General features: G+C 46.1%; 1 protein-coding gene across 1 annotated transcript in view; it reads right to left on the bottom strand.

Annotated features, from left to right (window-relative positions):
- Positions 1-224, bottom strand: part of ABLIM3 (actin binding LIM protein family, member 3) — a 137,370-nt gene extending 137,146 nt beyond the window's left edge. The window contains exon 1 of the mRNA XM_010850515.1: positions 76-224. The gene's annotated coding sequence lies outside the window, so the exon portion shown is untranslated. The remainder of the gene's footprint in view (positions 1-75) is intronic.
- Between the last annotated feature and the right edge of the window lie 4,421 nt (positions 225-4,645).

Raw genomic sequence — 4,645 nt, 5'->3', positions numbered from 1 at the left:
CGCTGGGTGCCGGGCTCTGCTGGGCAGCGCGTCCCCGCCCGGCGTCCACGAGCGGCGACCCGCCCCGGGACCCACCTCTCGGCCAGCGTCGGGAGCCAGAGGCCCCTGCCCGGGCCCCTGAGACCAGTTCATGAATCCTGGTCCTCGTCTGGGGTCTCGAATTCCAAGGCGAGCAAAGAGAAATTGGAGAGCTCGACATCCATGATGCGGGCTCGCCGGGTGGCTGCGCGGGGGGCGCGGCTGCTCGCTGCTGCCACCTGCTGGACGCGCCGGCGCGTGTCCAGGCCCCGCCCCGCCCGGGCTTCTCTCTGGGTCCTGGGCTGTGAAGAGGAATGGATGGGACCCTGTATCCTGGGGCGAACGAGGGGGTGCTTGAGCCCTGCTTCCCTCCCTCGATACTCGGGTCTAAGAACTAGACAATGGCAGGAAAATAGACCCTCCATGAGAGGGGCTGTGAAGAAAGGATTGGCTTCGCAGGAAGACAGTGTTCACTTCCAACTCCGCTTCTGACCACCTGGGTGTAGTCTGGTCTTGAGCAGGTCGCTGCTGGCTTTGCCTCGTGTTCCTCAAGGGTAGAAGGTGGGGGCTGGACAAGTGGATAAGAGATTATGGGTTCCTCCAGTCTCCTAACCTCTGTCCCTACCTCCCCTTCATACCCCTTATCACTGACTCATTTGTTACATTTTTTTTTTAATATTGTCCCTCTCCTCCATGAGAATGTTAGTTCCATCGAAGTATGGGTCTTGTCAGTAGGGTTCACTGCCAAGCCCTCAACACCCAGAAAAGCACCTGACACATAGTGGGTATCAATAGATATTCACTGACAGACTACCCCAGTCCTTTCTGCATCTAGTATCACTCAGTCCTCAGAATAGAAGGTCCAGAAAGACCTACTTTGAAACACTTCCCTGTGTGAGGCAAGTATCAGGTATGAACCCTAGTGACTCAGACTCACTGGTTCACCCAGTTTTGTATGGCCAAATGTTTTTTTTCCCTGTAGTTAGTTTTTGCAGGTGTGTATTAAAGAAACCTATATTCTGATTCTGCTGGTTAATTCAGTGGGATGAGATTCTTGACATGCCTCTGACTACTTACCCTGTCACCTTTCTGAACCTAGTTCATGGTCACAGAACCATTTCTTTTGAGCATAGAAAAACAAGGCTGAGAGGACACACAATCCCTGTCTATAGAAGGTCACTGGTGTGTGTAGAATAAAAAAGCTGCGAACCACTCACACCCCCGACTTGCAGACAAGAAACAGAGAGGCTGCACCACCTGCCCCAGACACACAGCATCTGGTGGCTGAACTGTACCAGATCTTCTCATTTCTAGATTGGTCCTTTGTGAGAGAGAGTCAGTGTACCAGATGCTGAGATGCCAGGATAAAGGTAGGTAGCCACCCTCTTAAAACTGGGGAAAGAACACCTCCTAGATAAATACAGTGTTTCTACCTCACCCCCTGAGATGTGATAACAACAAAAGGATCTTTAGATAAACTGAAGGGTCAATGGATTTGAAACACCTTGGGATAGCTTACTAGGAATTGTTGCCAACAGAGGGGGAATAACCCTAACCTCCTCACAATTTTGTTTGTATAACAACCACCTGGAGATCCGCTCTGCATGTTAAACAAGGATCCCAGGTGATTCACATACCACTCTGCTACGGAAAAGGCCTGGGATAACTCTGAAAACACAGTAGTGTTTAATAAATACGTAAGTGATTCCCAAAGATCTCTTTAGAGACCCCCTACATTTTCAGATTGTGATTCTTTATTCAATTCCCAAGTTACCTGTAACTTGCTCGGTTCTAAGGCTTGGAAAGAGATCATTTTTCACCCTGGGAGAAAGTTCAGCTAAACTTAACATGTAAAATTAAAAAGACTGTTCAGTGAACATATTTAGTTATCACCCAAAACCTCAAAGTTCAGAACTTTTCAGATTTCCAAAGTCAAATAAAAACATATCACTCATTCATTTATTCACTCAGGAGTCATTTATTGCCTACTTTGTGCTAGGACGACTGAGCGACTGAACTGAACTTGTGCTGGCAGCTGGGGTAGAAGAAGACAGACAAGACCCTGGCCTCCTGGAGCATAAATCTTTTGGTAGGAGTGAGCAGGACAGTAATGAACTAAGCCAAGTATGAATTAGGTAAACCAGATGGTGGCTTGGTTAAGAGCCCAGGAGCAAATTCCAGCCTGGCTGGTTTTCAATCTCAGCTCCATCACTCACTAGCAAGAGACTCAGCCTCTATGAGCCTCAAATTATTCATCTATAAAATGGTTATAATATGGTACTTATCTCACAGATTGTTGTATGAAAATATTCAGAGTAATGCTAGGCAAATGAAGATGATATAAGTTAATTATTAATATCATCCCTCACTTATACCTACCTTCAGAGAGAGTCCTGTCATTTTCTACTTTTCCATAGAGTGATGGCCATGAAAATATGCTTCAGAACTTTCCAGCTAAGGAGGGGCTTAACTGACCAGTTCTTCTTGTTTGGGTTGCTTTTTTAACACTACACCCATCTGGATGCTGGTGAATTCAGCTCTTTGGAGAGACCATTGGTCCACTCTAAAAGCCCCAATTACCTTCTTTTGGGGAAACAATCTTATCTTTCTTGCACAGTTATTAGGATAGGAAGAAAAGGGTTAAAAGAAGCTTGAAAAGCTATACCAGTGAGGATGTCCATAACAATCGGAGGTAGCCGGGAAAGACGCAGGAGGAAGCTGGGGGTGGGATCCTTGGTGGAATCGGCTGTGAAAATCATTAGGAAAGCAGAATCTTGGCTCTGTCCTCGCAAGAGAATGGGGCTAAGAGCTGCAGAGCAGAGGGTCCCTTTGTTTGGAAGTTTGTTTGGAACTTTATGACTCCAGAATGGAGATAAACAAGTCGCACTCGGAAACAGACAAATGCTCCTGGGTGTTGGAAAACCAGGTGGCAAAATCATCGGGAGACAGATTTCAACCTTCTTTAGTGGGAAAGAGGAAACCATGGGGCCAACTGGACCCATGCTGCTCCCCCATTATGGTTCTCTTCTCCCCAAAGAGCTGTCGTCTTTACTGACTTCCTGTACCCAACTGGGGTGGTCTCTGGCTCTCCTCCTCAGTTCCTGCCCCCTCGTGGCTATTATTGCCTAACACAGCCCTAGGCTCCAACTTTCCCTTGTGGTTACACTTCTCTGTTCCCATCCAGCTCCACCTTATCCTTCTGTCCTCACATCAGCCTGCCCCCAGCCCCACTGTGCTGCTCCTGTCCATTCATGAATACTGAATATGCTCTCATCCATCCTCATCTTGAATACAAAACCCTTCTGGCCTATGAGGGATGGCAACGGTGGGCAGAGGTGCTTGTGATCTGATATATTTACTTGCCATTCCTAGACTATTTGAATATACCTCCAAGAGGGAATACTACACTTACTTGCATTTGAAAAATAACGTGTAGTTTTCAGCAGCATGAGAGATCTACATCATGTGGTAGTGAGGGAAGATTTTCATTGTATGTGATTAAATAAAAAAAGAAAATTGCAGAAATACATATATATAGTACAGCCTTTAGGATAATGTATATATTTCAGCACATTGCATTATATATGATATAATAGGTATATAATGTATATAATAATATGTAGATAATGTAAAGAACATATAGAATATACATGATATACAAAATAGTGCTAAATCATCTTTTCCACAAAGGGGAACCTAAATAGGTGCTACATATATATAGACCTGTAATGTGTAAAGACTTGGAAGGGCACACTCCTAATTACCAGACTCTTGGATCAGGTGAGTTTTTGAATTACATAGGTTTAACAAAATCATTGGACAAATGTAAGCTGTGAGAGATTTTGGCAGAAATGTATTTGAAGAACTAAGGTATTTCTTCATTTTTTAGTTCATTCATTCATTTGTTCTTTATTCAACAACTTCTGACAGGGTTTTTATTCTGTGCCAAGCACCATCCTGGCCAGGGACAGGGGGAGGGGACAATACATAAACACACAGACTTATTATTACAATCCACAGAGGAAGAGAAGAGCGGGGGCTCATGGACACTCAGGGATGGGTGTCTCCCAAACAGGTGACATTCAAGCTGAGGCTGAAGAGGAAGGAACCACCATCCTGGCTTGGTACAGGGTTGGGGGAAGGGGAGGGTGCAGAACTAGGTGGCAAATGGAAATCACAGGTCTGTGGGAGAGGCAAGACAGGACCAAAGTGATGGGTCTAATGGCTTCTCAGTGGAAGAGCTGAGTGGGGCACACACAGTTGGGATCACGTTCAGGATTCATGGACCTGGGATGGGAGTGGCTACATGGACAGGGAGGTCAGAGGTCCTGCTTAGAGTCCTGATGCTGCAGGAGTGTATAAGCCTGGAGGTGGTAGAATAAAGTGGTCTGGATAAGAGTCTTGGGTCTACTCTTCATAGCTGTGTGACCTTAGGCAAGTGACTTAACCTCTCTGGGCCATAGCTTCTTAGCCTGTAAAGCTATACCTCCCTGTCTGTGAGCATCACCAGCAAAGACAGATATGATGGCTTAGCACCGTGTGAGGCCTTGAGTACGTGCTCACACACCTGGCTCTTGTTTGGAACAACCAGACTGACTGGTAAGGTGACACTCTCTGGGCCAGAGTT

This window comes from Bison bison, unplaced genomic scaffold, assembly GCF_000754665.1.
Source record: "Bison bison bison isolate TAMUID 2011002044 unplaced genomic scaffold, Bison_UMD1.0 scf7180017864291, whole genome shotgun sequence".
Lineage (NCBI taxonomy): Eukaryota > Metazoa > Chordata > Mammalia > Artiodactyla > Bovidae > Bison > Bison bison.
Note: the sequence above shows the minus strand (reverse complement) of the source record. Positions and strands in the feature narration are given on the sequence as shown.